Source organism: Glossina fuscipes, unplaced genomic scaffold (genome assembly GCF_014805625.2).
Source record: "Glossina fuscipes isolate IAEA_lab_2018 unplaced genomic scaffold, Yale_Gfus_2 1, whole genome shotgun sequence".
Classification (NCBI taxonomy): domain Eukaryota; kingdom Metazoa; phylum Arthropoda; class Insecta; order Diptera; family Glossinidae; genus Glossina; species Glossina fuscipes.
In genome coordinates, this window is record NW_023998415.1 from 45,039,632 (window position 1) to 45,063,506 (window position 23,875).

Sequence of the window (23,875 nt, forward strand, 5' to 3'; positions counted from 1 at the left end):
ACACATTTTTCACATATCAACGGAAATTCTTCCCGGGAAAACTGACCAACAAAACAAATCCTAATTTGGTAAATAAGATGCATGTGTTAGCATTTTTTAATTAAGAGCTTCCAACGTGCCTCGAAACATTTTCGCCGTATCTGATAGACTTCTTTTTCCTTTTCTTGAAGTGCGGGCCCCTTTTCTTCTTTTCTTTTTTTGTTTTTTGATTAGCGAACGATTCAAAATGATCGATTGTTTTTGAGTTGATGTTTTAATGCATCGGTTTAATGCATATTTCGCCAACCTCTAACAACTCGCAGTTGATCTTTCCTTTTTTGGTCGTAACAAAAAGACAGCAGCGTCCTTCTGCCAAAGGACTTTTACACCGTTTATCTCTCTACTCGTGATATGTTGCAAACGAAAACCAATTTCTATAAATTACGATACATTCAACACAACAGAGCAGCACTATATGCAAACACCTTTTTAATTTATGACTTATTGATACTTGTTTGATACTTGTTGATGGCACAACAAATTTCCATATATATGTCAACTTTTTGTACGCTTTATATCACACACATTACATCTGTGCGACAGCTGTATGTATATACATACATATTTACATGCTTGACTGTTATACGATTCGCGGATATTTATGATATGCTATCCCGTTCGTCGCTAGCATCGTAACTACTCCTTAAAATTTAAACAGATTTATCTATAAAAGAGACTTTCATTTATGCAACTCATAGTTCAATGAATTCATTTACTTTTCGTTATGGTCTCCTCTTTCGATTTACTAAACTTATTATTCTATTCATTCTGTTCGATACTCAATCATATATTATATCCATTTATGTTTTGTTGTTTAGCTTAACCCAACTTTTTAATAGTTATTCAATTAATGACTTAACTTGACTTGTAACTACAGTCAAACCTGTTTGTGTTTAAAATTAGAAATTAAAATTTTTTTAAATGTTTCAATGTGTAATTTAATTATTTATTTTGTTTGGAAAGCACTTTCTTGCTATTTCGTAAAGCTTTCACATATTTTCTAAGTGAGACTTCTTTTATGCGATCCCTCTCTATCGCATAAAAAAAATTTTCTTTAATATGCTGTGAAAAATTATTTCTTATAGCTATTTATGAAGTTTTTGAATATTTCTTTTTTGTGCGGTTTTTTTTCTGCGGTCCCAGGTTTGCCTGTATATGCTTTGCAACATCCCGTTTCTCCCATTATTATCCTTTTTCCTTATAATTTATAGTTGTACGACGTTCTTATCTAGCCCTTCATCTTTTGCTTTTGTGTCTGCTGTTCGAAAATTGCAGAGCTAAATTCAGAAAATATGAGAAGAAATTTTCAATTTCGAAATAGTTATTACAAGATCAGACCAGTTCAGAATCTCATATCGATTACTTAGTCATAGTCATGATGAACACTTTCGTATTTAATGTCAGCAGTAAATGGAGCTATAGACAAAACGAAATCTTTTCTCAATTTGTTTTTATGTTTTAACAATATTCACATATAATGGAATCTTTTGCGCTATTGTGAATTGATTGCACCTCAAATTTTTATCAGATTTTGCCTTATTACATAAGAATGTCTGTCACTCAATGAAGAATGAAATGTATGTGTGTAAGAGTTAGAGCATTATTATAAGCATTACAAGCATTAAGAGTAATAGGTTTTGTTTATATAAGGAAACAAACTTAACTGTTAGGTGTGTTAATAAATTCTTACGTTTTTTTTTTTTTGACAAACTTCACCTCTTATTAAGCTATACTTTGTACACTTTCAATATTATTATCTATGGCTTTCCATTGATAGAGCAATTTGCGAATAACTGCACTGCAGCGACTTCGTGATATGAAAGTCTGATATAAATAGTCATCGACCCATTTTCACATACCTTCAACTTTGCAGAACCATTGTTTGGCTTGTTTGTACGACTGCATCGATCTGAAAGACTGCTAGTCCGGAAGGGCCCCTGTTTGGGGGTAATACCCAGCCCAAGATGAATTAAGATGACTATCTGCGCTGATTGTCCCAAAAAAATGGACGAAGTTATCCGAATTTTCATGGTATTCATGATGAAAATGTTTTGCACGGAATCTCGCAAACAACTTCCTAACTATTCTATCATTTACCGCAATTTCATCCCAAAGTTCACTCAATCATTTTCATACCTTCAGCGGCATACTTTTTCAAACTTGAAGCAGTATAGACTGCAAAGCCGTAAAATATGCTTGCTATGTCAGCATATCCTTTCGCCCTTTGACGTACACTGAACAGTAGTTTGTAAGCAAGTTAAACTCTCGTGCCGTACCATCATCAATATCCAAGTTATCTATATCTGAAATTTGGGGGAAATTGAATGCGGCAAATACGTTTTAGAAAGCAACCAATTTCACCCCAAAGAATTTATTAACACATCTAATAGATTATGAAAATTGCCATTTAAGTGATCGGGTGCTTCAATTAACATTCATCCGGTATGCGTATGTGTAACATTTGTGTACGAAATATAATATAAAATTTCACGACTTTATTTTGAGTGAGGGAACATTCTTTACTGTGACATGCACGAAGCAAACTTGAATCTACGTATCTGAGGTATTAATAAGTTGTGATACGCATCGATGGACCGATGGATGAAGGTTGTATCCATTTTGACAAAGTCATTTGCAACACCCGGTAGAGAAGTTCAGAGAGCCCAGAGAGCTCTCAAATTCCAAACTGCTTTAAGCATGTCCGTCTATTCGCCTGTCTACCAGTGGCAAATATTCTCTTGGTTGCAAAAATTAAACTATCTGACCTGAAATCTGATAGAAACATTGGAAGTTCTTGTACGCAGATTGATTGCCGAAAGTGGACCAAATTACTCAAAGTGCAATATAACCTGAGATCGAACGAGTTTTCAAAAATTCAAAAAAAAAAAAAAAAACTTGGTTTCTTGCTTGCTACTCATAAACCACTACAGAGATAACGGTAAAAATTTGTACTTATATACACTATGGGTCGTCCTGCAGCACTTGTCAAAAAATTGAGAAAACTACTAATACTACTGCTACTACTACTACTACCACTACTCATTCTTATAGAATATCAAAAGTTCAGCTTTTTTGTAAAACGTGCGCAACACCCAGAACGAGGCTCCCGTGACTGTCGCAAGTGTACACATTATTGATCAGTATTAAAACTGATCCGTATTCTAGGCATGGTTGTCGGTCCGTCTGTACACTTGTCTCTCAATTGCTATGGTATAGGTCGTCATTGTCGATATCTGCTTCAGGCACACGATATAAATTTCCATTTTTTTTTTAAATAAAAATAGAAAAAATCAGTCACGCCCACCCAACGCCATAACGTATGACTATTTAGTGTTTCCCGCTTTTTAGTCATTTTTAGAATAGCGATGATGGATATACAAGATTCGGCCGCATTTGTGGATAAATTTCTTTCTTGTTACATAACATATTTTAATTTAAAGTAAATGTAATCATAGAAGCATTCAACATACAAACAGAAGAAAAGGGCTTCAATAGATAGCATGACTAAGAACTATTATGATGAACTTTGACGGGATTTAAAATTAGTTGACTTCTTATATGGTCACCGGGGTGATTAAAACAAGATGTTGTTTTGTTCTGGGATGTAGGTCTGTATAGAGATGAGTGGTTTTGGTTTTAAAGGAAATGGGCGAATGCAGTGACAGATACACGGCTATTAGACAGATGGAAAACTAGATCAAGAGACTAATCGATAATTGCACACAAACAACGGAACGAAATGACGAGAAAGTACAAGATACAAAGATTGGTAGACAACGGCGCAAGCAGTTGAATAAAGTTTAAACAGCCAGATGAATGTGTTGAATTCAGATCAAGTGTTTGTGCGACAGACTCTAACATAATTGTGAAAATGAGCGCAGAAAGTATTTTTACGATTGATTATTTAAAAATTTATTGTAATTGAATGACTTACTGTCATTATGTTGTCGTATATTGCTATATTCGTATCAGTTGGTGGTATATCATGTTATTAAGTCACAGTTAATACGTATTTTATTTTATAGGCATGTTTTTGTTTTTTTTTTTTGTTGCCTGCGTTCACTATTGACTAACACTGCATGACATTAAATTTTATATGTCACTGAACTTCTCAGGACTTTTGTTGCAAAATTTGTTTCTTTACTATGCATGGAGAACTAAATAAAAATCAAATTTTTGAGGTCACTGAACAAATGTATACACACTCGCAAATAACTGCGGGCTTTAAACTCATTAGTTAAGTCAGTTAAGTTGAAATTATTTAACGCTTTTTTATCACAACTTGTGAAATGCAAAGAGAAACAAACAGACAAATACTCAAGCACGCACACCTATTGTTTACATATGTAAAGTTTTTTTCCTTTCTTCATTGTGTTTGTATTTGTGTCAATTATGACATAAAATTTTAATGGTATCAACAATAGTGAAACCGCAACACACACAATACTGGGACAAGGACACGAAACACGAGCTATTCTGTTAGGTACATCTACATACACACACATATATTTGTATCTGTATTTTAACGAGCAAATCAACAAAACACTCCATCATGGAAATATATTTATATATATATATTTATATATATAAACATATATATATATATATACACATATATATATATAGAAAGAAAGAAATAAACTTTATCAACTGAAAACAGGAAAATAGAAGCAGTGATACTTTTTTTTCATAATTGAAAATATATCAACAAAAGGATTAAAAAAAAAAACCGAGGAAACCAGAACTAGAAAAGATATACAGCAAAACAGCAAAAATAAGAACAATGACAACGAAAAAAAGAATGCATGAATTTTTTTGTTTTTTATTTTTTATTTTTTTTTTTTACATATCTCTAAAGTTAGATAGAAATGATTGCTGCCGTTGTTGTTGCTGTCATCGTTGCTGTTGCTGCTGCTCCTGACGTTCTATATATGCATGAGTGTGCCTACCAAACAACACAAACAACCTGGCAAATGAACTTAATGACCTCCATAGACAATTTACCTTGAACTGTTGTAAAGCTACAGTGCAAACGGAGAGGCATAGACTCTTAGAGAGTGAGAGCAAGAGAGCATTACATATATGTAGCTCAACGTATCGTATCCTTCATGCATTTGTTTGTGTTTGCATTTGTGTTTATGCTTTGATATGCTTTACATTCGTTTCGTTTGTCTTTTATTTTTTTTTTTTTTTGTTTTTTTCGTTTCGCTTATTTTTGTCTTTTAATAATATCGTCAACAAATGATACGCAATCAATGTGAATGACGTCGTTGGTTTATAAATATGCATTGTATGCATAAATATATATATATATAAATATATATATATACGCACACACGCATAAGCACACGCTCATACATAGCATAAAGTTGCAATTGTGTCAGTAATTCCCAGCAACGCTGCTCGGTACATTAATGCAATTTTCTCTAAGTGCACAGACTCATTAGTAACACATTGAAATCTTAAGTCAAGTATACTAAGCTGAAAAGAGGACAAGAAACCTAATTTAAATATGAACAAAATTTACACACACACACACACACACACACACACACACACACACGCACACACACACTTACACAAACACATTCACGCCAATACTTACATAAATGAGTATTTAAAAGTAAAGAAAAAACATTAATTCAAGGCCGGGCCATCACTTAACAAGTGTGTTTCTGTGTTTGTTTTTAAATGCTTTTAGAAAAAAATGTTCTATAAAATAGCTTCTTAGTCCTCGTGGAACGTGGTGTAGACAGGGTATGCATACTTTATTATATAAATATATATGAATAACTATGTATGGCTGCGTGCGTGGTTGAAAGTGTAAGCAAACATAATCATAAAGGTTTTTACGGTTTGAAAACAATAACAATAATAACAATAATAACAACCACAAAAGCAGGAAATTTAGAACACCACCATGCGTATCTACGTTAAACAGTGACGTATGTAACGATCCAACTTTCGTTACTCAATTTCGGTTTATATTGCTGCTATTATTGTTATTGCTTTTTGCTTGTTTGCTTTGGTTTAGTTTAGTTTGGCATTCGTTGATTCACACAGAAACGTCCTTAGCCTTATTTTGCTTTAACTAAAATTCACACAAATGCACTTACACACACGCAAACACATAAATATATTTTACATATGCATATATACATTTAAACAATTTTCGGCTAAAATTTAAAAACCCAAATTATGCAATAAATAGATTTTTGTTTTCTCAAAAAAAAAAAAAAAAAAAAAAAAAAAACTCCAAAAAAACCAAAAAATTTCTCATAAATATTATTGAAATTTTGAAGGCTACTTAAACGTCTTAAAACGTGAACGTTTTAAAACATTTTAAAGCCTTTGAAAGTCTTACGTTTTTTAAATTCGTTCAACGTGCTGCTGCATTACTATGCATTGACGTCAGTGATTTTACTTAAAACATTTGCCACAGTTGAACAGATTTTGAGAAGTTCTTCTTTTCTCCCATACACTTGGCTATATTTCCACTTTCACTTTCAATGAAATTGTTTTTATTGGTCCACTTTCACTTTCCTTATTTTTTATTTTTTATTTTTTTTATTTTTATTTTTTTCTCTCTCTCTTCTTTGATCTCGTTCTTATTAGATATTTTTGTTAAATTTTGTAAAATCGTAAGGAAAAGAAAAAAAAGAAGAAATAAAAACTCGTTTAAAAACTCATATTATTCTCATTGATTTTTAATTAATTTCTTCATATTATTTATTTTGATAATAGATCTTGTGGCGTATGAGTGCTATTAAATTGTCATATTAATTTTATTATGACAATTCATTATTTGTTTGCTTGCATCTCCTTGATTTGATTCAGTCGGTCGGTATTCGTTGGACGCGTTCCACACTTGTGACTTGATTCACCAACAGATCTCAACTGATTCTGTGAATATGTGTTAAGTGTCAAAGTAACGGTATCTTGGGTACCTTTTCCTTCAAATAGCTTAAATAAATTAGAAATTGCCTCTTTAACATAAAATAATGGGAAAATTTCTAACATCTGCTGTAAAACTCAATTTTTTTTTTTTTCACTCTCTATCTCTCTCCTTTTTTTTTTTTCATTTTCAATTTCCCTCTGCTTGGTTCAAGTACAAATTTACTTTCGTTTTTTCTCTGTTAATATGAAAAATTTTGTAACTGTTATCGACTCTGGGTCACATGTTTGTCCGCTTTACTGGTACATTTATAATTCATTATCCGCTTACCTTTGGCGATGAAATGATTAAATTTTCATGTAAATTATAATAAAGTTAACATAGTAAGTAAGTTAACATATGAATAGAAGATATGCTTATTATTTAGTAACATTCGACAAACACAATATTCTTTTACTTAATTTCCCTTTATTATAGCTATTAAGTTAACATTCATTCATTGTTCAGGATCAGAAAATGATGATGATGATGATGATGATGATGATGATGAGGTTGACTTTTTTGCAAGACAATTCTAAATATGTTAACATAAGAAGAAAAGAAAATTTATTCAAAAGAAAAATTTATAAAAATATTTGTAAAATTTTTACAACGAATATTGAAAATTTCATTCAAAATTCATAAATAGAAGAAAACTTCGTGTACTCGTTTTAGAATCCCTTCTTAACCATATATCGCAAGAAATAACCAATAAACAATCGCTCAATTTTTATATACTTTCGTAACTGAGTGACTGACTAAGGTATTAATATTTAAATGCTAAATTTTATATGGCTTCTATATGTACAGGCCATTGTTTTCGGGTGTGTCCCATATATCGTTCATCCGATATCTCAAGAAATAACCAATAAACAATCGCTCAATTTTTATATACTTTCGTAACTGAGTAACTGACTCCCGGATTAATATTTGAATGCCAAATTTTATATGGCTTCTATATATGTACAGGCCATTGTTTTCGGGTGTGTCCCGTATATTGTTCAACATAAAATAATTTACTCATCGAGCTTATTGAAGGTTTCGAATTGTCGAATTGCCTTAAAAAGCAGGAAAAGAATGAAGAAGAAGAAGGAGAAGAGCAATTTCAATTAAAAATGACATCCAACGCTGTTTTGTTTCACCTCAAAATCCTATAAAATTCAGCGACTTTGTAACACATTGTGCTTCCATTTGGAATGCAACTGAAATTCGTTCGATCCCTTTAATTGTACTGATTCCTGAGTCAAGTCTAAACAAGAATGCATTAATTTCTTTCGTTGATGTGCAAAGTCACGTATCACCCAGCCCTGCAAGTATTTGCGCCGTTCATAATTCCTCATTCCCACCCTGACCCTAATCGTCAACTTTTCTTCCATATAATATATTCGATGGTTTATTATACCCACTATCGTATACTCATGAAGGTATAGTTGTCTCGTTTTTTTCCATAACGTACGTAAGACTCGGAAGGAGACTTCAGAAACCCTATAGAGTGCATGCGTTCTTGATCAGCGTGAAATTCTGCATTGATTTCTCTGTCATATCTGTCCGTCGGTATGTCTGTTTGGTGTTTTGTTGTTGTTGGCCCTCTTCTGTTCGCAAAAATGAAGATATCGGCATCAAATTTGACAGAAGGATTGTAAGTCTTTGCACGCAGGTTGGTATTGCAAACGGGACAAATTGGTCGGAGTAGAAACACGCAGTGTAGCATAAACTGAATGCAACTCTGTTTTTATAAAAGTTAGAAGGCTGAACTTCTCCACATTTACTTTGCTAAACACACTACACTTTACCTGCGAAAAACGTGGAGACAATTGTCCATGCCCACACAAGGGGGTTTTATGCTTATCTACCATAACGCAAACGAGGCAAATTGTTTAAAATTATTTTGTACATTCCTCAAATGAACATATATATTATCGACCTACAAATGGTTTAAGTCTAAAATGAATACGATAGACTCCGCGACCTGGTGGATTAATGTTTTCCTAATAATACCAGCGATATGGGTATCAAAAAAAAAAAGAGCTTGGAAAGTTGAATACGAAAGACATAGTGGTGGGTATGCGAGAATATAACTTTTTACTTGTTGCTCTTAGTTTCGTTTATAGTATCGTATTTACATAATCGTTAGTCGGAAGCGGCTACCAATTATCGTGCGTTACACGACAACATCAACCGCGTCAAACGAATTGATCGAATATGTGATATTTAGGAAGAGAAGCTTCACAATTCTTGTTACTTTACCATTAAGTTAGTTCGCGGTAAAATGTTTTCCTTTGCTCATACATCAATCTTTGTCTAATTTTCTTTCAATTTTCATTTGCAAGAAAAAGAAAAAAAAAAGTTTAAATTTTATAATAAAAAATAATGGCAGACCCTTCTTACGTATCTTATATATTTTTACTGCTTGCTGCTAGGGTCGCTGAATTTGTAGTGGTATTGCCTGCGCTACTCGGAATGCTAAGATATGTTCTGCCGTTTTATCGAATCGTAACTTTTACAGGCGTTGAGAAGAAAAGTGTCCCATGCACGGCGGAATGAAAAGAATTTTCTTCCAAAACATTAAAAACGTTAGCAAAACAAGCGAATCTTGTAGTAAGCACTGCCTGTGTTCTCTCTCTGTCTCTGAGTTTGGATGATTTGCTGTTTATTTTCCTTCCCCCACTAAGAAGAAACGTTATAACGGCGTTTGCATAGAACAATGGGAAACCACAAAACGCAAACAGAGGCCATTGTTTGTTTATTAAGCAAAACAACAATGAACCATGTTTTCAAGTTATTATAAATATAGGCAACTTTTCGGCATACAATACACCTGAACATAAGTAAGATAGTTCAGGAAAAAGACAGCAGCACTGTTCATTATCTTACCTTAAGGATAAAAATGCGAACAGATGGCCATCGATTTGCCAGCTCTATTGAATGCTTGTCAGCTGGAGTAAAATGAAAAGTACACACGGACGCAATGCGAACACACTTCTCCTATATATGCTTCCCGATTTATTCAATTCTATAATGGCAAAGGTACGGATCGCAGGAATTAAACAACTTACGATAGCCTTAAGTCGTATTTAGCAAGAACCAGTTACTGACATTTAGTTATATTATCCGAGTATTTATTACTACCGTACTAGATCTCATGTATTCCTCTACAGCTTCTAATTAGGTTCCAATTCCAGTCGGCAAGGTTTCGTGGAAAAGATCCTAATTTTGAAGACAATGAACGCTCGAACATAGCTTCGCGGGATGTGGTCGATGAAAAAGTTCAAAGTTCACTAGATAAAGACCGAATAAGTCAGTGATAAATTTTATGTTGATTGCATGCTATGGAAAATGAACAGAAAAAGGAAAAACTATATACCTCATGAATACTACCCGAATAGAAAACATATCAAAGGGTTGATGTCCCCTTACATTTGTTAAGTCACAGTAAAAGCATGGACTGTTCTGGCAAGCATGGACTGAACCTTAACAATCATCCACATCCCTTGCAACGGTATTGTCGTAAACTATAGGAAAATGAGAATAAAAACGAATCAATTAATTTGATAAAAAAAAAAACTCAAGGACTCAAGGACTCAAGGACATTTTTGTGAAAACGTTTTCTAATTATTATTGAATTAATGTACAATTCATACATACATACACTTAAGATATATCTTGTCAATCAGTGTTTCTCTGTTTTCCATTCTACATAAAAATTATCAATCTTTGCCGAAATTTTAAAAGTGCGTCCATCTGTGACTTCTCCAAAGATCAAAAATTCATTGCTTTCTTCTTCATATGCTCCTGAAAGAACGTGACTGGCATCGTGTACTAATTTCAACACATATTGGTTCTTGCTGTGGTGGATCAATCGTCAGCGCAAGACTTTTGCCGACCGCGATTAGTGTTGGACGTGTGCACAGATCGAACATAACCTCAACTTGAATGCTGATTAATCCATATTGAAGTGTCATCGTAAAAGAAACTGTGTTTTGACCGTTATTGGTAAAGTATATAAATCATTGTTTCTCTTCGCTTTTTTTTCTTATTTCTACCTCTTTCCCCCTATACTCACTTTTTACACTCTACTTACTCTGATTAAATCTGACTCTTTACCTACGACAATCGGCATTAAGAGCTTATATAAATCGATCATTAGCCACAAATATTAATTCATCTGACTTCTTCGGAGTCTTGAAGTGGTTAAGAAAGGAGATATTTGTTTGTAGCAGAAGCTGAAGAAAACGAATTTTGCTGCTCAAGCGCGATTAAAGTGGGTCCGCTTTGAAATGGATAAAGTGAGCTGCCAATGGGCTGGCAATACCGCCTGAAAATGATTATACGTTACAAGCGGAAAAGGTCTAATGTCATGCCTGCAAGAAAAAAATCTCTGCATTTGGTATTGAAACGTTATTGTTCACTGTAAGTTATTGTCGCCTAACAAAGTAATGCGCTCGACTTCAAGAAGTGTTTCCGTATAGCTGTTTAGCTAAACAGAAATAGAGAACGGTAAACGTCAATAGGATGGAATCAGAGCAACAATATATCGTACTATTTACTAAAAACACGACTTGGATGGACTTCTCAGAAAGTTGGGATAAGAAGACAATTGAAAAGAAGGAATTTATAATTAATATATATTTATATATATATATATATATATATGTAATATAATGTGTAACTGCGCGCTACAAGAACTACAATGTTGCATGCGTTTATTAAGTTTGTCCGAAGAACTTGACAGATAGACATATGCTTTATTAAGCCGATCAATTTAGAATCAATTCTTGAATCAATCTACGTTTTTCCATGCGTTTATGTTCATCGAACAGATCGCTATTTCTTAGATAGTTTGAAGAAATTTATTACGTTGACCTTCTTTTCTCCCAAGGACGAATGCTACTCGGAAAACGATTCGGATCGCCCGCTTCCCCTATAATATTTTAGTTTGAAATTTAGTCATTATATGAATAATTAAAAATATAAATATAAATAAATATTATTTTTTCTAAAGATTAAAAAAAAGAAAGAAAGAAAGGAAAAAAAAAAAAAAAACCGAATAGTTTATGCAAACGATACACTGAATCTTAGTCGACGGAATTTTTCGTGAGTGTGCAGACGGGATGGAGGAGATATGTAATTCGTAGTAAGTAAATTTTAAGAACAATCTTTTGAAAGGTCAACTTTACTCTCATTAAATGGAAAGGAAATTATATATAAACGTTTATTTGACGAAGAATACCACACGAGTCCTCATATACTTATGTATTATATATGTTGCAAATATATCTACACAAGGACTTACTTATTTATGTATAGAAAATATATAGCATGGCATAGCAGAGCTTAAGTAAACACTTTATGTGACTTTTGCAGAAGTTTTTTTTTTCATATCTCTGGTAGAGTTCAAGGACGAAACTATTTTAAATTATCTTTAGACTACATTGTCCGAAGCATTGGTGACTGGTGGCTGGTGGCTGGTGGCTGGTAACTTAACAAAATTCTATGAATATTAAATGAATATCCGGAGAATTGATGAGTCTTAAAAAAAATTCAATTTCCTTAAGAAGAATAATCACAATAGTAGCAACAGCATCATCATCAGCAGTAGCAGCGGTATAGGTAGGGCAATAAGGAACGAAATAATAATAAAAAGAAGAAGAAAATAATCAATTGAATGCCTTTTGGAGGGAAATCAACATGAAATTGCAAATCTTGAACTAGAAATATTATTATTTATTGATTTTTGCTTGCAATGCTTGCTTTCTCGAAAGCAAAAACAAAACAGTAATAAATTGCTTTGCTAGCACTTACTTAACTGTGCTTTTGACTCGTCTACATCTAACATTTTCATAGTTATCGTATGTGAATCAACATCAAACCAGATCTACGTTGATGATTAGATTGGATTTAGTTTACCTACTAAACGTTATCCATAAATATATTTCTATAAATATATAAATATATATATATATATTATTTTTTAGGAAATATTGTATGAAAAAATTTTTATTTACTAAAGATTTACTGTTTAAAGTCTATGCACCATGCGATAAATCAAAACGCAATGTTTTCAGTTTTAACATTCAAGTTAAACCAAATGATACTTTCATGTGACACGTTGAGGAGCATTGCCAAAGCAAAAGAGAGAACATGCGCATACAAATCAACTGGATAGAAAATGGAAAAAAGCAAAAAGAAAAAACAAACAACAACAACAAAAATAAAAAAATTCCCAATATTTTAACAGAATATTAAATTTCCCTTTAATTTATATGTAACTGAACAGAATAATAGAAAAAAAAATTTGTTTTTTTTATCTTAACACAAAAATATAAATTTTATATATATATATATATATATATATATGTAGAAAATTTAAAAATATAATTCAATGAATGCATTATTATTGTCATATGAAAAGAAAAAGAAAAAAAATAGGAAAAAAAGCAATAACAACAACAACAACAAAAACGATATAATAACCAATAAGTTGACACTAAAGTTATTGGATAAACAATTTTTCTCATTATCATCAGCATTAGAGAGTATACGGCAAGTGCACGTGATGTGTGGCCTAAAAAGCGTTACTGAATGTTTTCTTCTTTTTTTTTTTTTGTTGGTATTTTTTGTTGATTTTTTTCTTTCTATTTTATACTTAGTAGGTCTCTGAGGTCTCAATGCGCTGTGAATACAATAACAGTCGTTTAATGTGTACATAAAGTCTGTCTATGCACTACTGTCCCCCTCTTTTGGAAATTCTTTAAACAAATACACAAATGTTTACGTACACATAAGCAAAACCAACAAAACAAATACAAAGCATTAGCTATGACCTTGAAACAGGCTGATATTTTTCATGCCATAAACGAACGAAATGCCACTAAAAAAGAAGAAGAAGAGAGGAAATAAAAAAACAAAAAAAAAGAAAGGAAAAAAACACAAAAATATCACAAACACAGAACAGTTTATCCATCGTGTACCGAGAGTACATATTTGCAATACAAGAGAGATAGATATATATATCTTGCCAGCTGCTGCTGCTGTTTTTTTGTTTTTTTTTTTTTCGTTTTTATTATTGTTGTTCTCTGTCTGTGTGCATGTGTTCATGTGTATGGATTCTTTTCATCTACTGTTGTCGAAAAGCGAGCTATAAAGCTAAGCTACAAAAACATACTTTTTTGTTTTTGTTTTTGCGTTCTTTTAAATATAGAGATATTAGCTGATAACTTACACATACACACACACACACATCTATATATATATATATATATATATGCGTGCGATTACGCACAATTACGCACCGGAGAGTCCTTTAATCCATCGACAACTAAAAACGTAATCTATTCAATACGCAGTTATTTGTATTTTTGCAAGCCCGTGAATCGTTCAGTAAGATCAAAGGATATGACTTTCAACTTTCAAACGAAACTCGTATCGGATATTAATAACAATTATTGCTTAATGGCAATAGACTCGGCTGCATCGAGGCAATTGCTTGAGATGTAGATGCTGAATGATTGATGCTGAACAGTGTAGTCGCCCGAATTCAGCAGCTCTCCTAGAAAACATGAAAAAGGCGCACAAAATCGGTTTGGAACACGGAAAAGTGAGATTGCGTGACATAGCTGACGCGTCGCCGCGTATTTATTACTTTGCATGAACACTTGCCTATAAAAAAATCTCTGCCTTGCTAATGATACCGTGTTTGCTCAATTTTGATGAAAAACGCTAACGTGTTGATGATTCAGAGCGTTGCTTAGAACATTTTCGGCGCACATGAATAGAGTGTTTTCTGGTGATGAAGCTTGGATTCATCGTTACACTACATCATAATCAAACCGATACACATTTGAATCGACAACAATCGGCGAAAACCGTTCAAGGCACCTAAGAACGCAAAAGTCTTCTGGGAAGTTTACGACGTCCGTTCTTTTCGAATGCACATGATATAATCTTGAAAAGTGTTTTGAACGTGAATTGAACGTTTATATCCTTATTGCACCATTTGGATGACGGCATTGAGAAAAAGTGCTCATTCATCAGGTAAAAGGATGACACAAGTCGACTGCTATACTGGATAAATGGCATGAATTGCACTTTGAGCTGTTTCCATGCCCAATATATCTCCAAGAAGTGATTGGCCAAACTTAAGCGTGTGTTCAAAGCTTGGACAAATCATTGCATAAAAAAAGGTATAAAAATGTTAGAGAAGAGGTGAAGAAGATTATGCTAATTATTGAACACAAATATTGCTTAAAAGTGGTTATTTTTAGTTAGTAATCCTACGAACTTACTGAGCGATATGTCACATATCATATAGATAAAACTAAGAATACTTTTACGATAAATTACAATCATTTAGAAGCGAATTTTTGATGCCCGTTACCTGAAAAACTGTAATATGTAAAGATGTTCAGGTTCTGGTTCGTAATAGTTTGTAGTCTTGTAATTAGTCCGATTATAAATAATAAATGTCTCAAGTGAAAGGTCCTCCACCTGTTGTAAGTTGCAATTAAGTATATGTTGAAGCATTTCTCTGCCGGATGTGTGCGAAGTGAACTTGCACCGTATAGCACTTTGAAGGAGAAAGTCTTTGCGAAAGGAAATGAAATGAAATCCGCAAAGATTATTTCGTCCGTCTTGAATACATCTATTACAAGGGATTTTCGCAATGGCCTTCAAAAAATTTTATTTCGGCTTGTAACTTTGTTATCGATTCAAGCGTAGATATACCTTAGAAGCAATTATAGCTTTGTCGGTGGAACAATATTAACCTGAATTATGCAACAAATTTCATTTAAATAAAATTTAAGAAATGAACTAAACTATAAAACCCGACTCTACTCTAACATTTTTCGGACTCATAAATTAGACTAAGGGAGTAAGTACGGTTTTCAGTATATACTGGGGCATGACAAGCGTAATAAAAGAAAATTTCAAAACAAGTTTACTTTTTCTAAATGCACTTTGGTTCATGATCGTCAGTTGATTGTCTGTCTGTGAAGAATATACAGCCATTGCCATATAAATAGTACACATGTCAGTATGGGAATAAATAAAAAGATTTATTAAGACATTTATATAAAAAAAAATGTATATATATATAAAAGAAATATACACTTATTTTAACATATATAAGTTGAACAAGTTTAAAAAATGTTCACAGAGTAGCAAATAGTCATAAAAGTATAAAAATTCTTTGGATATGAAAAAAAAAAACACTGGAATATATAAACACAGGTTTTGAACAAAATTTTTTTTTTTTTTTGTTTTATATGTTAAGTTAATTAAATGGTTTTTTTTTTTTTTTTTTTTTTTTTTTCAATTCGAAATTTTGTTAAAAACTTTAATGGCACCCCTAAGATAAGGCAAATTATTAGAGGCATTCACATGTAGGGCGGTTGAGTGAGACAGAAGAATACCTTGTGTTGTTCTAAAATTAAAGTTTTTGAATTTTTTTTTTTCTCTTTTAAGTCTGTTAACACAGCTTAGACTGTCCTAACGAATTGCCTGCTATTCGTATTTTCATGGCTGTGTATAGTTTCCGATGCACGATAAAATTTCTGAAAAAAAAACCTAAACAACATGTCGACGACAAACAAATCACATTTTGCAAAGTATTACGCAACAGCAACCTTTCAAATAGTACTAACGGATCAAACTGTTGAAAATTTTAATATTAAAATTAAGTTTTATATATACGTTGCAGCAGAAAACCGGTTTCAACCAATTATTGTCGGTATTGCCAGTTCGTGTGGGAGGGAGGGAGTTTTACGTAGTAGTGAAGCAAATAAAAAAATCAAATTTAATGAAATTTTTGGTAACTATGCCATCCATTGATCAGATTATGACGAACTTGGACGATATGATTCATAGATAGTACATAGCACATACCATATAATGAAATTATGAAATGTTTTGTAATCCATGAAAGTCAAAAACTGCATGCACATGCTTGGTTTATCGAGAAAAGAGTGCTATTGCCTCTCCCTTTGTAATCAAACTGCCATTATCCAGTTCAATTTTTCTTAATGATTGCTATCAAGGTAAGCATTGATTGGAAACGTGCATACATAGTATAGGGTATTTTCTTTTTTTACGATAAATGGAAAATGAACGATACTTATATTATAAAATAAATTCAGATCTAAGTAGGATAAGATATTTTTTTTATTTATTTATTTATTTTTTTTTGTTCATCAACGCAGTGTCCTTGAAAAAAGTTTACAATTAGGTGATCGGTTCACAAACATTCCTATTATTGTTTTATAAAACAGTTTCCGCCATAACCTAATCATTTGATTCAAATTTTTTTTCTTAGAATATTCTTTTTGGTTTTGTGAAACGGACAATAGTCGCTGAAACTTGGACTTGATATCAAGTTAATTTCGTTCATTCTCATTTTCGATTTTGTAGCGTCAGTCATTCACTTACAGCTGTCCGTCTTTCTCTAGCTCTCTCTCTCTCTCTCTCTCTCTCTCTCTCTCTTTCTTTCTCTTTCTCTCTCTCTTTCTCTCTCTCTCTCTCGCTCTCTCTCTTCGTCTCTCTAACTTTGAATTGATGGGCGTCCGACGGGGTTTAGTGAATTTGACCGAGTTATTCGTTACTAATGGCAATCTTTGACCGAAACGTGAATGTTTATCGTCAAGTAATCTAGTATAACTGGTACAGTTTCATTTCAGTTACCCAACATTTCAGGTTGGTGAATAATGATGCAGAGTCTCCGCATGGAGTGTCCAACTCGTCTTTAATATGTGCGGGCGTGTTGTACTCGAAAAGCATATAATGAATGACAACCTGACAGGTAGTTTTTCGCACATCGCCCCACGTGAATGATCGTCAAACTACGTCTGCGCGGCCAAAGTGCTTGAAATATCACTGAATGCTTATTAACGCATGCACAAATATATTGTTCAGCTTTTTTGGCTAAGTGTTGCCATTTTCGTGTTCACATTTTTATTGATTTTTGATGATCAGTATTTTGTTTTTTTTTTTTCAATTTTCTGAGAGCAAATGCTGTACCAATATCTAAGCGATGCTGGAACACACATTTTATTGAGACTTTAATAAGCGAACAGACAACGTTTTCTTTGTTTTGGATTTGGATAATTTTTTTAGGTCTTGATCGAACACATAGATTCCGGGAAGACTTTCCAAGGTTGAAATATTGAAAACAAAAACTTGTAAGCTAAAGTCACGAACTGCACCTTACAAGAAGCAAAGAAAAATGAAATCTTCCGGTGAAACTTTCGAATTTGATAAGATATTAATCATTACGAAGTCCGAGCAGTTACTCCTTAGCTACAATTTGATCCTAGTTTTTATTATTATTAAACATATCTTTATGTAAACTTTTGTCTAATGCTAATGCGAGATTACTTGATACATCATATGCTAAGGGGCTTCAATGATATTAAGGAAAGTCTCTTACAACTCGGTTAAAGCATAAAGAAAAGAAAGAATGTAACAAAAAAGAAAAGAATTTGAAAGATTTCACTTCACATTAATATAATTATTGTTTAAGGAATTTTTTGTTTTTTTTATTCTTTTCGTTTTTTCGTTTTTTCTCACAGTTTTTAATGCTCTCATCATTTGATTAAATAACAGAGAATTTTTGCCAAAAACAAGTGGTCGCTCGCTATGCAAACCCATTGAGATATATAGCCAAATATGGTTACATTCGCGTTTAACAATTTCTTCTTGTTTTTTTTTTTTATATTTTTTTGTTTTTGCTTTTTTTGGCAAACATGACTTTTACATTTATTTCTTTGGAAAAAATCTTTATAGGACATGCAGAGAGGAAACTTTGAATTTTTGTATAACGCTGCCAACGAGTGACCCAAAATATTGATCATTATCATCGCAATAATTATCATTATAATGACAATAACGATAATGCCGTTGATGATGTTGTTGATGAAACAACAGTTACGTGTGCACTTTAGGTAACTTTAGCATACAAGTAAGTAAAAGATATAAATTTTCTACTACGAATACTATATATGCTCGAGAAGGATGACATAGATTTTTTTTTTTTTTTTTTTCTCATTTCATTTTTTCTTTCGTTTTCCGTGACACAAAGAGAGAAAGTAAAAGTTATTTTGATAGAAGAACAATAATACATAAACAAGCAAGAGATTTAACTTAAATGATTTATATGCAAAAACAAATATTAAATGAAAAAGTAAAAATTTATAATCTTCATAAGTTACTTTGAAAGGTTGTATGTACCTTTACCTGCATAGACTAATTGAAATATTTTACGTTTAAATTTCCATAAATTATGATATAAATGATGATATAATTGATGCTTTTAACTTCAAAACTTTTAAGGGCAGACAGATGTCGTTTAGCATAATACTTGATCCCCATCCATAACTCAGTATATTGCAATAAAGAACAATTTCAACATTTTTTTTTGATATGAGACTGCATCAGCATTATTCACTTAAAAATATGTCTTAACTATGTTACGCTTCAATGACAGTAAAGTGATACATATTTGAAACGGTAGCCTCGTCATGTCCTTTGATTGTCGCGGAAGTGCTAGCTGATCGTATTCGCTTCTTTTAATTGTCGATCCACATGTGTTATATGTTATGAAATGCTGACATATATTGAATATTTAGGAATTGTGAACTTTTTGTTTTTTAAATGCTGTTGTAGACGCGTTTATCGGCGAAACAACACAAACATGTTGTAAGGATTAACGAACTATTAAAAAATGCAACAACAACAAAAGCAACAGCATGGAATAGGTTTATGGGACCGTAAGTTAACTGTGGCCCGCTTCAGTGACTAGGGAATATTCCAATCGATCTGGCTGTTTCGCTTGTGGAACATAATAGCTTCGCAAAATTGCTTCTAGGAAAATTACGGTAACTGAAAAATTTCTTCAGTTATTAAACATATCAATGAAAACTCTTGCCAGATCGAAGACGACCTAAACGCGAATATCCTTTCACACATAAAGTGATTATGAGAAACTAGTTGACAACTGGCATAATAACGACTACACGCCATCGCATTATTGATAGGTCAATTCTATATTTTCCAAAAAAATATATCAAACATTCTTGAGGTTGACTAGCATTTAGGGGGACCTATGCGTGTACCTGCCATCGTATGGAAAAGACAGAAGAACAACTATAGGTCATGCTACTTCCGTGAATTTTTTAAACTTCCTGAGAAGTATGTTGTCCTTTAGAAAGATGAAAGTAATATAAATAAGGTGAGGCTTAATTCTTAACGAAAAGTAGATGCAAAGAAGAAAAACATGAGCATACAATTGAACACGCAGATGGAGAATAACACAGAGGGACGTACAGATGAGTCAACAGGTAAGTCCATGTTGCATATGGCCGAGCATTAATAATCGAAACAAAATTTTCCACTTGATAGGAATAATTTGGAAATGATTCTCTTAAGAAGGTATTCCTCAAGTATGCACGCACATAAATGGAATGCATTTATATTTTGAATATGAAGAGAAAAATATCGTCTACATAAAAAATGTATTAGCAAAAGATTACGAAATTTCTTTTTGGAGATTGCTTTCTACATTATATTTATTCATAATTGTTATCTAATCAATTAAATGCATAAAGCCGAACAAAATCTTTATCTAGATTAATTATTTATTTCAAAATATTTACATATAATAAAACAAGTAAAAATAATTATATATAACCTAAAGTAATTCGCTTAATACAATTTTCGATTTATTTTCTCGATAAAATGTCTAAAATTAAATCTTGCATATTTCCAAAGCTATACATTTCATTTCATTCATCCTTTTTGGGGGGAGGGAACAAAGAGAAGGATTGACGTCATCCAAATTTAGGAAAAAAACTCTATTATTCTTCACTTATTTTCGTCATAAAGCTTAGCTGTCGTGAGAACCGCCATACGGCGAGACAAGGCCTCCATGTTAAGCCACTATTACGAACCAATTTATATAATAAAAGTATTAAAAACTAGACAGTCTCCGCACACAAAGGATTACTTTTTATATGAAGTGATATGGGCGAGAGGATTAAAAAAATTGATCTTTCCGTTCCGTATTTTTCATATCACTTGAATATGCCAAACTATGTGAGCAAGTCGTCTTGAATGTGAACATATTTACTAAGGCATTACGCTTACCCGCAATCTATACTTGATAGCTCATTCTGCACTCTATGCGCACTGTAAGAGGTTAAAAGTAAATTCTTATTGAATATGATAGTATCCTGACCATGCCCACTTGAAATGGAACAATCAAACATTTTTGCGAAAATTCCTAATTTTAATAATTCGTATGCCTAAGGCCTTTTTGAGCTAAGAGCACAAATTTATTTTATGCTGTCATTAGCACATCAAATAAATCTTAATTAATTATAATTTAATGAGATCTTAATAATAATTTATTTTTATTTAATTCCACAAACATGCTACATATTCACCAAAAATGAAAACCAAAAAAAAGTTTACCATTAATTAAGTGCTTTAACGCCATAACTTATTAGCAATATGTACTGTCAAGTGTACTTCAATTATTTTCTCTTTTCTTTAATCAAAAAAGCTTTACAGACTTTGTTTCGTTTATTCGTTCTTTCATTCACACGCTCGTTTCATTTAATATATATGTATGTGTGCCTATCGTATATATATATATATATATATATATATATGTTATGTTCTCGAACATCGAGTTTTGATAGCGTATGTATGTATGGAGTAGCAGTGCGAGAAGCGAGAGTTAGGAATGAAAATCTGTTCGAACACAGCAGAACAACTACAAAGCAGTAACGAGAGTTAACTTTTCTCCGTTAATTTATATATATTATACATATATATATATATATATATATATATATATATATATATGTATACATGTATATATATTATTTTTATTTTTTTATTTTTTTTATTTTTTTTGATTTCATTATTATTATATATAAGTACGTAGGTGTATACATATGAAAGGACAGCGGGATGTAAGTATTCAATCGTGTACACATGCACACGCAAAAGTTAAGTCGTATAGTCATACATTATATACAGAAATTATTAACAGAGATGTGTGCGTTTAATTGCCTTTGGGTTAAGTGTGTATTTTTCATTCTCTCATGAAGTTTTTATGCGAGTAATACTTTAATTTTTATATGTTGTAGGAGCAGCAGTAATTTTTACAAGACATGACATTTTCAGTTCATACGCCACGGTGTCCCCTTTTAACAAACTGGATCAATTTTATTTATTTATTTTATTCTTACTATTCTTTCTATTGATATGAGCGAGCCATGGCCAAATATAACATATATATATATATATATATATATATGTATATCCGTATATGTATATATGTGTATGATTATGCTCTAAATGATTGGATTGTAAGACTAGTACTAAATATATAGAAATAGAATACCGTCGAAATTTCTGTGACTGAAAAGGGCATTAATCACCCATCAATCTTGACTCAAGGATGACTATGAAAACTTTTCGTGCAATCAACATTTTGGTTGCAAACAGCGACTTGTGAGACTCTGTAAGACGGGAGTCCGACAAGACATCGCTCACGAGCTGCAAGAACATCACTTTCCTCGGCTTGCCACGCAAAACTCTTCTCTTTTTGCATCGCTCACGAGCTGCAAGAACATCACTTTCCTCGGCTTGCCACGCAAAACTCTTCTCTTTTTGCAACCCACAAGCAATAAAAAGTTGACATTTCCTCGCTTCGAAATGACATTTTCAATCAATTTGTACGGTAGTGATTTCTCCTCCTTTTCGCTGACCAAAATGCATGCAAGCACCTAATCAATAAATAAATGAAAAAAAATTTGTAACACATTTGTAAAGTTGTTTGAAGCTCTTCTCAATTAACGATAAAACAAATATGAAAGCAAAAATTAACAAAAAGAAAAAAAAAACATGCGGTTTTTGTATAATTGGCGGGAATTTTCTGTCGAGCTTTGCAAGAACCATGTCAAGGGAGGGACGTTTGCGTTTTATGCGGGATGACGAAAATAACTGTAAGCTCCGTCTACGCATTAGATCACTTTAATAAATATATGTATTAGACATGTATGAATCATCGTTTAAGGTGCCTCAAGACCAAGAACTTAGTCGCACCAATTTTGCCTAAAATGTCTTCCCGATATTCTTTTGGCCTGCGGCTATTTTGCGTGTCACAATCTTTTCTACATATAAAACTGTGTATATGTTAGTTTATATTGTTGATATAGATATACAGACTTACAATTTTTCGGGTAACTTAGGAGGTTCTAGAGCGTCCCGCAAGAATCCTTCTCCACCAATCTCGATGTTTCTCGATTGCCATTCAATGTAATCGCAGCAAAGGAAACATTCCGTCTGCTATATATATTTCCTTAATATTACGTCGTTTGTTTTTTGGTTGCTTAGTAGAATGGATTAGGGCTGTTGGCGATAAAACTCCTCATATGCAATAAAGTGATTAATTTTTTTTATTTTGTTGATCTTTGACGCTTTATCAACGTCAGCGATACTATATATGTAATGATGTACGGAAAGATTGACGATACATAAATTGATTGATTACAAGCATTGGCGAATTAACAGTATTGATTGGACAAATGAAATGAAAAGAGAATAATTTACTTACCTTTCATAAATTTAAAATTTTTTTTACTTTGGTTCAATTGTTTGTTTGAAATTTATTTAATTTTCAGTTTACAGCTGTTTTTTTTTTTTATTATAAATACAACTCTAAGCAATCAATGCTGAGTCAGAACAATTTGACAATTTTTGAGTAAGCGATTCACGCACCTCTTGTGCCTATATATATATATGTTATATATATATATATGTTATATATATATATATATATATATATATATATGTATATATATATATATATATATATATATATATGTATATATATATATA

General features: G+C 32.3%; 1 protein-coding gene across 1 annotated transcript in view; it reads right to left on the reverse strand.

Annotated features, from left to right (window-relative positions):
• LOC119645045 overlaps positions 1 to 6,608 on the reverse strand; it is a 166,936-nt gene extending 160,328 nt beyond the window's left edge. Inside the window, exon 1 of the mRNA XM_038044851.1 lies at positions 6,404 to 6,608. The gene's annotated coding sequence lies outside the window, so the exon portion shown is untranslated. The remainder of the gene's footprint in view (positions 1 to 6,403) is intronic.
• Positions 6,609 to 23,875: the final 17,267 nt, after the last annotated feature.